The following is a 12848-nucleotide window of genomic DNA, read 5'->3' on the forward strand; positions in this document are numbered from 1 at the left end:
GCTGCCTTCATGACGTTTGCAATAAAGGAGACGTACTATCGTGGACAATAGAGCCCTGGAAGTGCAAGCGTCGACCAAAGGCGCTATAACGTAAAACTATTCCAAACTTTTCTATTCCAATTCTGTAATGAGCCCTTCGCGATTGGCCATAAACTTTTTTGAACCACCCCCATTTCACCTGTCTGTCATGCGACGTCACGAAAATCGCGATAGCTCCCCATCTAATATGAGGTGTACACACTCGTTATGCATGATTTGACCGAAAAATAAAAATCGTTATTGCTGCTTTGACGCCTTTTCGCTATTAGCCCACGGCTATTGGTCAAAAGTTTTCGAACTGCACTCACTTCACCTGCTTGTCACGCGACGTCACAAAACCGCAAAAACTCACCGCGTCAAAGTGACGTGTATGCAATAAAGATGCATTAATATGCCGAACAAAACTGCGTTTTCTTCAGAATAGCCGCAGGCTGCCCCGTTCCGAAAGCAATAAAAGATGGCTGCCGCCGATCGCTCAGGCGCTGGGTACTCGCACCTGCCGGAGAGCATGGGCTTATTTGCGTATAATAAAACTTTTTGGGTGGCCGTGTAACGCTTTCGAGCCCTTTCGGCACGTTTACGACCTAATTCACGCAACTCTTCTTTTCTGAGGATTTGTTTTAGCGTCATCCTTAAGCTTCCGTTGCATTCCACCGCCATTTTTGACCAGCCACCACAAGCTAAGTAAGAGAAAGCGGACCAATCGCAGACGCTGGCACCACCTTCTTCATCCGGAAATCGACTTTCAATGCAGTGGCTTGTCTTTATCGAATCCCTCTACACTCGACTGTGCTCCTCACCTCTTGTCAGCCAATTAGATAGGACAAGCCGCTGAGTGTAAGCAATGTTATTCGTTTTTCAAGCAAACAAAACTGACCTCCTATGAACGAGCAGAGCGATTGATTCCTCTGTTCAGACAACCCTGCGGGTGACCGCCTGCTGCTTGCGTCGGCGGTTACGCAAACTTGACGTCAGGAGATTGGAATAAAAACATATTGGAATAGTTTTACGTTATAGGGCCCCAAATTAGGTCTCTGCGTCTAAGACCGCTGGAAATAGTGGGTCACGTAGGCACATGCCGAACGCACATTAGTGCGCCTGATCCCACCAAAGAGCGCACCAATAAAATTTGGTCGACGCTCGCGCGTCCTGGGCAATTTCGTCCCCGATGGTAAGATCCCGAAACAATGAATATGCTCTGTAAGACAACATACAGGAAGCAACTGTGCCTGAACCGATATAGTACAGATTCAGCATACAGAGTATATCGTTTTCTGAATACGGGAAGCACCTGTATATGAACGGTTGTAGTACAGATTCGGCATGCAGAGTCTTCCCTTTTCTAAATACGAAAGCACTCGTATTTTGTATTAATGTGTCTGTTTTGCGGCTGTCCGTTCTATGGAAATGAACGTTCTATAGTTATGGAAAAACGTTCGGTCAGACATTACCAGCACATTTGCTGTAAGGTAACGCAATTTTTTTCAGTGTAGGGAACAAATGATAAATTTCATATATCACTAATTATCAACACAAAACATTAAGCGACGATTACGGTACTCCCTCATGCGAAATTTCAGCGCGGTTGTATAAGAGTTTGGATTGACAATATATACCTAAGGCAAAGGATTTAAATCTGAACCGCAGCGTCTTCTTTCGTTAAACTGCTCTCTTCCGCTTTCATCCTTGTACTCTTTCGCTATCGTCATCTTTCATCCTCCGCTGCACTCCACGTTCGCTTTTTTTCATCCTTCGGAAGGCTCGTTCGTTCTTCCGTATATGCCGAGGCCGAGGCCAGCGCTCAACGCAGGAACGGGCGCATAAGAGCTATGCTCTAAAACTGGTGATTGCGCTGCGAAGCACGAGGGAATGGCATGAAATGCCAGCCGTGGCGGTGGAATTTCGATAGGGACAGAATGTAAAAACGCAAGGTACCCTGCATTGCTTGCACGGCATATGCACCGAACGCCCTTACTATGGTGTGCCTCTAATCATAGTGTCACGGTAAAACGCGGACATAACAGAGGGAGACGTTCTTGAAGAACAGGCAACCTGCTCAAAAACCAACAGAGCAGAGACATATCTTCGTCGTCATCGCTCAATCTCAATGACCCACTAGACGGAACCCGTTAATGCCCCCATCGTCGTTGTCGTCTGCATAGCATACACGCGTCATTTGTCCCTCCCTACGAAAATATCGCCCAGATGCTAGACCAGAAATGCCACTTGCGGAAGTGGAGGGACGCTGGCATTGTTATTCGCGCACATACGGCTTCATGTGGATAACGTGCAGAAGTTCAGGACGGTGCGTGCGGTGCCGCGTACAGTTAGGACTATACGGAACGACCTCGTATGTGATATCACTGAGTCGCCACAATACTCGATAGGGTCCGAAGTATCGCATTAACAGTTTCTCGGAGAGACCTCGTCTCCATATGGTTGTCCAAACCCACACTCTGTCGCCAACTTCATGGGTCACCATTCTACGGTGAAGCTCATAGCGCCCTGCATCGTAGTATTGCTGCTGGCAGATCCGCAAGCGCTCGAGCCGCCGAGCTTCTTCTGCGCGTTGCGTAAGCACATCGGCGTCCGCGTCAGTGTCGTCAAAGTCGTGTGGAAGGATCGCATCCAACATCGTTTGTGAATCCCGTCAGTGAACAAGGGTGAACGGAGTCATGCGCGTCATCTCTTGTTTCACCGTGCTATAGGCAAAGCTAGGATGTCATCCCAGGTTTTATGTTCAACATCCACGTAGATTGATAGCATGTCTTCAATGGCTTTGTTTAGGCGCTCTATTCATCCATTGGTTTGTGGATGGTAGGCGGTTGACTTCCGATGAGCCAATCCACTTAGTAGCAAGAGGTGATCTAAATGTTCTGCAGTGAATGCGGTTCCTCGGTCTGTGATGACGACGGTTGGTGCGCAGTGTCGCAACACGACATGCTCAATGGAGAAAGCGCGTAACCTCGGCTGCTGTGCTTCTCTGGATTGCCTTTGTTTGAGCGTAATTTGTGATAGTCGGTTGCGACGATAACAAAGTGATTCCCTGGAGTATAAGTAGGAAGTGGGCCCAATATATCCATTCCGATTTAATCAAATGGTCTTCGAGGAACCTGCACGGGTTGTAGGAGGCCGACTTGTTTCGTCGGAGGCGACTTGCGCCTCTGGCAGTCGGGACAAATGCGAACGTGCTGCTTCACGGCGGTGGTAAATCTCGACCAGTAGTACCTTTGCTGCACTCTGGCCAATGTTCGCGTGTAGCCTAGGTGGCCAGAAGTCGCCTTGTCATGGCAGGCTTGAAATACTTCCGCACGAAGAGCTCCAGGAATGACGAGCAGATAGGGGGAGCCAGTCGAAGAAAAGTTTGTTTTGTAAAGGACTTTGGCCCGTATACAACATGATAACAGTCTTCTTGCGAAAACTCTAGGCGGTTTCGCAGATTCTCCCTCTAAGTAATGAATTAGTTCAAGCTACTAAGGGTCTTCCCGTTGTTTTTGCGTGATGGCGCATGTGTCCAGAGCACAAAGAAGTGCTGAGCCTTCTTCTTCGAGCGGAGCAGGCGACTCTATCGGTGATCCAGACAGGCAGTCAGCATCCGTAAGTCGTTTCCCCAACTTGTACGTGACAGTCGTGTCCAACTCTTGCAGCCTTAGGCTCCAACGCGCCAGTCGTCCAGAAGGATCTTTCAGGTTTGTCAACCAACATAGTTACTGGTGGACGCTGATAACTTTGAAGTGGCCGCCATAAAAATATGGGCGAAATTTCATACCCTCCCATACCACGGGGAGGCATTAATTCTCAGGTGGGGAGTAATGAGCCTCTGTGTGTGAGAGTGTTCTACTTGCATAGGCAAGTGCTTTTTCTGTGCATTCCTGCCGCTGCTAACGAACAGCTCCCAAGCCAACATTGCTGGCATCAGTGCGGAGCAATGCAGGAGCGGTCTCATCAAAGTGAGCAAGCACTGGAGATGTCAGCAGACGTTGCCGCAAGTCATCGAATGCACCTTGCTCTTCGTCGTGACCGCAACCAAGTGAAAGTTACGTCAGATGCGATTTCACATAACTTTTACAACCAGTGGCACCTGATGACGACAATCGGTGCGTATGTTTTACTGTAAAAAGCAGGAATGTTTCACTCATGGTGGTAGGTGCCTACATTTCACCTTCTGGTCATTTGGCAACGCAAGGCTAAGTACAATTTTACCAGCGTCACCTAAACCATGGATTCTTACCGGTGATTTCTATGCGCATCACCCGCTTTGGGTAAGCTTGAAGAAGGATTGTCAAGGAAGAGATACTATCCTTCGCGGATCATGAACTCTGCTGCCTAAATGATGGCAGCCCCACATTTCTGCTGTGATTGACATATAGCAGCTGCCTGGACTTAACGTTTTGTTTCGAGATGCCTCAGTGCCAGTGTGAAATGGTTTCCGGACAACGAAACACATGGTAGTGACCATGTTCCAACATATGTTAAAATCAATGGCATACGCAAGTCAAACTCTACCACACTTCATCAACGCATCGACTGGTCTAAATACACGTTGCTCAAGGGGAGGAATTGCCGAAAGATCCAACACTGTCCACCTGGCGACATCGAGGAGCTCATTAACGACGCTGCTCGAGAAGCCTTAATAGCTTTTAGGCCTATTCCTAAATTTTCTGAATTCTAAGTAGAATTGGAGCGGCTTCGAGCAAAGCAATTCGCCGCCGCGCGGAACGAGGGTACAGGCGCACCAAGTCCATCTACAACCTAAGGGAGGCGAGCCGCATACAGAAGAAAATCCCGCGTAGGATCAACTCCCTGCAGTCTATAAGATGGAAGACTTTTTGTGATTCCCTTGATCCACATAAACCCCTATCCCATATATGGACAACGGTGCGCGGTCTTCGAACATCACCACAACGATGCCACCCCTTCAAATGCCTGGCTCTCTGTCAAGGTCGCCGAGAGATCGACGTAGCGGAGGATTTCTGTTTTAGGGCTGCTGGTCTACCGTCCTCGTGTCACGTACATGACCTCCTTGACGTTCCAATCTCGCGGGATTTTCGTATGGACAATCTGTTTTCCATCGAGGAGTTACAAGCGGCGTTGGCAGCCTGTAGATGTTCCTCATCCCTTGGGCCCGACGGGATGGCATACGCAGCTCATGGCAGCCTCGGTCGAACAGCCAGGCATGCTCTTCTAGAGGTGTACAAGAATTCATAGTGTGAACGAGTGGTTCCAGCTGCATGGAAGTCCCACCGCCTTGTGCTTCTGCTCAAACCAGGTAAATCACCCCTAAACGTGGCGTCATATTGTCCCATTTCTCTGGCCAGCTGTCTAGGAAAAGGGATGTAGAGGATGGTGCTGACACTAGAGTGGTATCTAGAACACTGCAACATATACCCTGACGCTATGCCAGGCTTCCGACGTGGACGCTCTTCTGTAGGCGACGCCATAGATCTCGTCTCGTCTGTTCAGCACGAAAAAAGCCTGAGGAGACTGTCAGCGGCAATGTTCCAGGACGTTAAAGGGGCTTATGACGACGTAACACATCGAGCCATCCTCGACGCCTAGGGCGATGTCGACCTAGGTGGACTTGTGTTTTGATGGATATTCAGCTACTTGAAGGACAGGCCATTCTATGGGCTAACAGAGTATGGTGCATCAGCACAACACAGCACCTACCGTTGAGTACCACAGAGCAGAGCCTTGAGCCCCATTCTATTTAACCTCGTACTCATTGACCTGGTTCACACCCTTCAACAATCCGTCCATGTACCGATATATGCAGACTCTATATGCATTTGGTCATCAGGAGCAACGCGTCTGCAGGTGCGCGCCAGACTCCAAAAAGCGGCCGCACTAACATCAAGCTATCTTTGAGCACGAGGTTTGGCGGTGTCCTCCGAGAAGTGCTGTATGGTCGATTTCACGCGCAAAGCAATGAGATCATAGGTTGTTAGAATTATTGGACAGCCTATTGCCCATGAGAAGACTCACCGTTTTCTAGGACTGATAATAGATCGAGACCTCTCCTGGAGTCTTCACGTCCGTTACCTAAAAAGGAAACTAGTAATGATAAGAGACGTGCTCAGATTTCTTGCAGGAAAGTCATGGGGCGTGTCTGTAAGTGCAATGCTCCAACTCTATAACGCACTGTTCCTGGGTCTCCTACGCCACAGCTTACCTGAACTAGGTGGTGCGGTAAGACCAACCTCCGAGCCCTCCAGTCTGTACAAGCTCAAGCTCTGCGAATTTGTTTAGGCCTTCCCAGGTGTGGATCAACGACAGCAACAATAGACATCGCGCATGGCCACCCCATCAATACGTATATTCATGTCGACTCTTTAAGGATGCACATCAGGCACTTTGCCCGACTTCCATTGCATCATATCGCCTTCCTTCCTGCCGCTCGACCTCGTTCAGCGTTTAGCAGAATTATTGACGCTAACCATGGAAGTTTACCGCCAAACTTCGCACCAGCAGCAGGACCATCTCAACCACTGTGGTGCCTGCATCCACTCCAGGTCCTTCTTGCCATTACCGGAATCAATAAGAAAACGCAGATGTCATCTTTCGCCGTCAAACAAACCGTGCTTTCTTTCCTACGTCACAAACACAACAAACGCACCCACGTTTAAAGGGACGGTTCTGTCTCCTCTAAAAGTTCAGCTGGAGCAGTGGTACTTCCCACTCAATCTGTCGCAATTAAATTCAAGACGTCTCATGTTACATCATCGATGACTGCAGAACTCGCAGCTATCCGTGCTGCTCTGGAGTTTATTGGTCTCAAATCACCACATTCATGGTCTATCTCTTGTGATTCAAAGGCAGCTATCCAGTGTCTGCTGTCCCCTTTCAGCCACGGACCTAATGTGCAATTAGTCGCAGACATCCAACTACTCCACCGTTACGCAATCGACAAGAGACACATCATCTACCAGTGGATACCGGGTCACTGCGGAATTTCGGGAAATCACAGTGCGGATGACGCGGACCGGCCCGCCCACGATGGTGCCCAGATTATACCCATACCGCTGTCAAGAACAGATGCACCCATAAGTCTTCGCTCCTTCGCACGCGAGCTTACGCAAACTCTGTGGAACATCAGTGAATTCACGAACGCACGTCTTCACAGTTTGGATCCAAGTTTGCAACTCCGTCTTCCACCAGGGTTGCCACTAGCGGAAGCGACACTTCTGTGTGGCCTATAGCTCAGCGTGGCATTCACGAACTCCTATTCCTTCCGCATTAAAATGGCCGACAGCCCTGCTTGCGACACCTGCGGCTGCGAGAAGACGATCGCACACCGCCATTGTAACTGTCGACGTTACAATGTGCCAAGAAAAGCTTTCGTGACCGCGCTCGAAAAACTGGACAATCGCCCCTTGACAGAAGAGAAAGTACTAGGACGCTGGTCCAGGCGGGTTTCGGCACTCAAGGCCTTAAGGGCGCTGCTGTAGTTTTTAAGGGCCTGTGAATTGTGCGACCACCTTTGACTATTGCGGCGCGTAACATCTCGTTACTGCGTGAATTTTGCTTGTTTATTTTTCGCTCTTTCTTATTTTATTCCCTCTACCCCTTTCCCCAGCAAAGGGTAGCCAGCCGGTATTTACACTGGCTTACCTCCCTATCTTTCCTTCCTTTTTCTCTCTCTCTCTTGCTCTTCGTCGGCCCATACAAAAGCGACTTAACGTCAGGCGAGTTAACGGCGACGCAATGCGAGCAGAGACTGCAATAAAAAATTATGGGGTTTTACGTGCCAAAACCACTTTCTGATTATGAGGCACGCCGTAGTGGAGGACTCCGGAAATTTAGACCACCTGGGGTTCTTTAACGCGCACCTAAATCTAAGCACACGGGTGTTTTAGCATTTCGCCCCCATCGAAATGCGGCCGCCGTGGCCGGGATTCGACTCCGTGACCTCGTGCTCAGCAGCCCAACACCATAGCTACTGAGCAACCACGGTGGGTCAGAGACTGCAATAGACCGCCGGTAATAGGCAGAGAGGCGAAGGAAGCGCCAGACAGCATTTTTATTGTATGGTACGGGAAACTGTGCGACGGCAGCAATTTTTGCAGGATGCGGGCGGACACCTGCGTGGCTGACGACGTGACCAAGGAACTACAGTTCCGCAAAGACAAAGTGGCACTTCTCTGGTTTCAGGGTGAGGCAGGCGGACCATACGGATGCAGAACCGCCTTCTTCGTCATCGCCCAACTTCACTCACCCACTAGACGGAGTCCGTTAATGCCTCCATCGGGGTTGTGGTTTGCATACCATACACGCGTCTTTATTGTAGTTTGAGTGCGTAAAATCGAAAGACTTATTTTAAGGCGAGTCAACAGTGGCTGTCATCGAAGGAATACAACGTATTCTTGGGTTCATTAGTGTACCATGTCGTTTGCTGTTCAGACGGCACCGCGTTCGTGAGCGGCACAAATATTTGTTTGCCTAAAGTCATACTTTCGGTTCTGCTTTTAGGCACGCACAGTGTGAATAAGCGCGCCCGAGTTTTACTTCGGCAGTTTTTGCGCCAATTGCGCATTATTACTACTACCAGCTGTCATAGCTTAATGCCACCTAGATGTGCATTTTTCCTTTCGAACTTCATTTTCACGCCTCTTTTCTTGTCCGACGTGCACTAGAACACATCAAATCATATTCTTAGGTGCGTGCGGGGTTTACGCCTCAACAGTGCGGGGGAAGGAGGAAGACGACGTGCGGCTGGCTAGGCTACACAAAAGGTCGACGACGTTCCACGTCGGCGTCCCAGCAAGCGTTCGACGCTCATGGCTCTGAGTGTATCGTTGGAACGAAGCCTCTCGGCAACTCTCGGCGGTTTCGTTTACCTGCAGTGGTGTTTTGGCTAAGTATCCTGTGGTTGCAGGTGTCTCACTTACGTTATTTAACTCCTGGTTTATTAAAATTCATTGTGCCAACGTCTTGGGCTGATGTCGACCAATTCTCTTGGCGAGGCGCAATCCGCCTGGTCTGCATCCCGGCCATCTAATGAATTGCTTCTAGATTTATTTTCTTGCAGTGGCGTGAGCACCATGCTTGTTGCGCTTGTGCCTACCAATGGAGGTTCCATCAGGATCACGAATCCACAAGCCGTCCAGAAGGAACTTACAACCATGTCCAACCACTTCATGACGTTCCATGAAGTTCTTCATGTCCATCATGACGTTTGAGCGTTCGGACGGGGACGCATAGTGTGTCGGTCACCCAACCAGACCTCTGTTGCAGACTTATTGAAATGCAATTCATTCGCTTCCACACCGGTGAGTCCTTTTATTCTGCCTCACCTTGCGTTCACCAAGGGTCTCCTACGGTGCGTAGACTCCTGATTAAGTCCACCTGAAGCCCTATACAAGCTCTCCGCAGCAGGCGTCATTGCTATTTACCGTTGCAATCGACTGGTAAATAACGAGAGTGTCCCGACGGAATTAGTAATTGCAACGTTGGTGGGCACATCACGTCCGTTAGAAATAAAGGCGTGGCCTCTTGCGTTCCGTGTAGAACCACTTGCGTGACGTCAAATCCAGTGTCACAATTGTAGGAGCTTCAGGCACAGCGCAGGAGGATCTAAGTCTAGCTTCTATTGCCGCACCTGTGGAGATGTTCATTCTTCAAGTGAATGCTCTGCAGAATCTCAAAATTTCTCCCTCTCTTGGGTAGCACACCCAGCAGATTATTCGAACTGCTGAGCTCGCGCTCAAGAAATACAAATTCTTGAAATAATCGAGCGCCGTCACTGCTCCCGAAGAGATGCAAATGCACTTATTAAAGACAGGCCCTTCGAATACTCTGGTGTTACAGCGCGCAACACCCCAAGCATGAACCTTAATCTCTCAGAAGCAATTGACTGCTGTAGAAAATGCAATTGCTAGAGCTATGAATAAATTGATGTCCAATCTATCTGTTTGCTTAGCGCAAATCATTTACAGTTAGATGATGGAAGTAATGCAGACCACTAAGGCACCACTGCAGTCGCCAGTATCAAAAGCTACACCTCCAATGCCTAGCAACGAAGTAAAGACGCCTTCTACATTTGTAGAGCATTTGGCAGATACTACTCCGCTAGCACAACCAGGCGAGGATGAGCCCTCTTATTCAGACACTGTTGGTGTCGCAGATATGGAACTTGACACACGAGCTCTCCAACGCACGGAATCCCCAGTTCCTACAATTATGAAACCAAAATCAGAGTCAACCATCTCCTATGAATAAATCAAATATTCTAAAGGCGGCAGTTGCCGCTGCTGTGCGTTCAGCACCATTAGACAGTTGAAAATACTGCAGTGAAATTGTCGCTCCATATTTTCAGCTTTAACAGATTTATCTTGCCTATATATTCAATTTAATCCAGATATCATACTTCTTCAGCAAACTTGGCTTTCACCAGAAAAAATTTTCATTTCAAAGGTTTTCGGTATTTCCGATTAGATCGACAGTCGAAAGGTGGAGGATTACTGATACTTGTTTCCAGTAAAATTTTTCACAAGGCAAAAGTTTCTTTTCAAATTATGCACTTCCACTGTGAAATTTTGGCTATATATTTATGTCTCCCATGGTATTATCCATATTCAATTATATATGCTTATTTCAGCACCGGTGTGCGAAGTACGCGTGAACTTCATAGTGCTGTGGCTGCCTGTAGAAAAGAAATTTGTCTGCAGGGGATTCTAATTCGCATCACATGTCGTGGGGGCTAAACACATATCTGTGTGCTAAGGGACTATGGGAGTGGACTCTTTATAGTCACCTTTCATGTCAGAACACAGGACAAGTAAGGTTTGCTAGAAGTCCCTTTCGGTCAGTGTTAGATTTACCATCTGGTAGCACCTGGTATCAAGGTTTGAACGTGGGTAGCTGTTGACGCAGCAACCAAAAGTGATCACCTTCCTTTATCATTCGATACCGTTTGTCCAATAAAAATATTAGAATACCAGGCACGTACATTTGTGAAACATACGAAGTTTAAGACTTCCTTCCATTCAGCCGTTTTGAAACTTGCCAATGCCAATGATAAGAAAATCGCTTTAACCATTTGCTCAATTCTAGAGGGTTCCGGGAAGCAAGCTTAATTTCTGTCTGTCTTAAATCTGTCTCGCTAGGGTGTAAGTATTTTGCCATCCGCGCTACCGTGACAAATTGGTTTGCTGTCGAAATGAACACTTATACCGAGTGTTCATGTCAGTTTTTTGCACTGAAGACACAAATTACATGCACACTGAAAAGTTTACAAAGCTAAATAGAGGTATGGGGAAATAAGCAGTAACAGCTCTTGCAGCGTCTCAGGTCAGGATTATCTACTTCTGAATTTCTTAACTGAGATAGATATCGTAAAGTAAGATCAATGTTCCAGTACTTTACAGAGCACCTTAGGTAATAGTACTCTTTTGCTCTTCTAGAGAAACGACTCCACAGCTTACATTGCTGAGTGAAAACGCACCTTCACTATCAACGTACAAATGTAAGTGGCAGCATAAAGAGAGGTTCTTACTGTTAACAATCGTTAAAATGTATGTGTACAACCGCAATCGGCGTTGACCAGTGGTTAGATAGTGAATTCAAGGGTGTTAGGTCGTAAGTCACGTAGGAAGGTTTTTTTTATGCTGTTTTTGCTTTTCTCCGACTCCCACTTTCTTCCTTTCTTATCGCTGGCCAACTTATATTGTCTCATATCTTCACCGTCATCTTTTTCAATCAATAATTATCATGAACTGCTGAACGTCAGAATACAGGCGTCAGACAACAGGACGTGTGAGTACAAAGCGTCCCAAAATAGTACAAACCAAAAATAAATGTTCTTCAACTGCATTTGCCAGTGCGAACAATACGCGTTTGAGCCTTAAGCGTTAAGCTACATTTTAGTACGCAACCGCTCCACAGAGTGCCGTTATGTTCCAATTTCGTTCTCTTCAGCATTTCTATTCAGCGTGATAAAGTCTCTATATAAACATACACAGGCTTGATTCAGCAGACATAAGTGCGTTTGAACACCTCAGTCACTCTCAGAAAAGATGCGAATAGAGAAGCCCGTCCTATGCTACAGTGAGCATAGCGTATAGAAAAACACAGGCTTACAAAAACAACAGGCACGAAAAGCTAGCACTAAGCAGACTGAAATACCACCCGAGCCCTGAGGTACTATAAAATAGAATTAAAAGTGCCCTTCTGATAACTTAATAAAACCTACAAAGGATTCGCGAAACTGACTCGATCAATAAAAAAGCGTGCGCCAAGAGAGGGCGAATGTTTCGCTTGATATGTGCCGAACAGCCATGGACGAGGCTTAGGCTAAGAAGCAGACGAGAAACCGGAGCCAATGACAACTGCGGGATGGGTGAGCGAGCTCTGTGTGGCTTTTGCCACCTCGCAAAGAACAGCGTGCTTCAACGAAAAATGAAGTGGCGCTTTGGTGAACTCATGCCGCGCATATATAATTGCTTCGTGTGCACCAATGTTTGGCCGCCGCTCTAAAAGGGCGAGCGATGGCTGACCCCCTCTGGCCGCTCGAGCGGAATCTCCCCGGAGCTTGTCACTTTCGATTCTGTGCACTTTGAGATGTCATTGCTTTAATTTATCTTCCTTCCTGGCTTGCTTTCTTCACTCCCTATTGACATTTACTTGCGAAATAATCTTCGGTGTTTTTTTTTTATTGTTAGGGCGTTTTCGTATGGAAAGTTACGTGAGCTGCATAAGCTTTTGTGAAATTGATCGCGTGCTGAGCCGATATTTGCTTTTATATACTCTTCGCCACCTCTGGCTCCTTTCCAAGCTACTGGTTTACTTTATTTTAGGAAAGAATCGCCTGA

This window comes from Dermacentor andersoni, chromosome 8 (assembly GCF_023375885.2).
Source record: "Dermacentor andersoni chromosome 8, qqDerAnde1_hic_scaffold, whole genome shotgun sequence".
NCBI classification, from domain to species: domain Eukaryota; kingdom Metazoa; phylum Arthropoda; class Arachnida; order Ixodida; family Ixodidae; genus Dermacentor; species Dermacentor andersoni.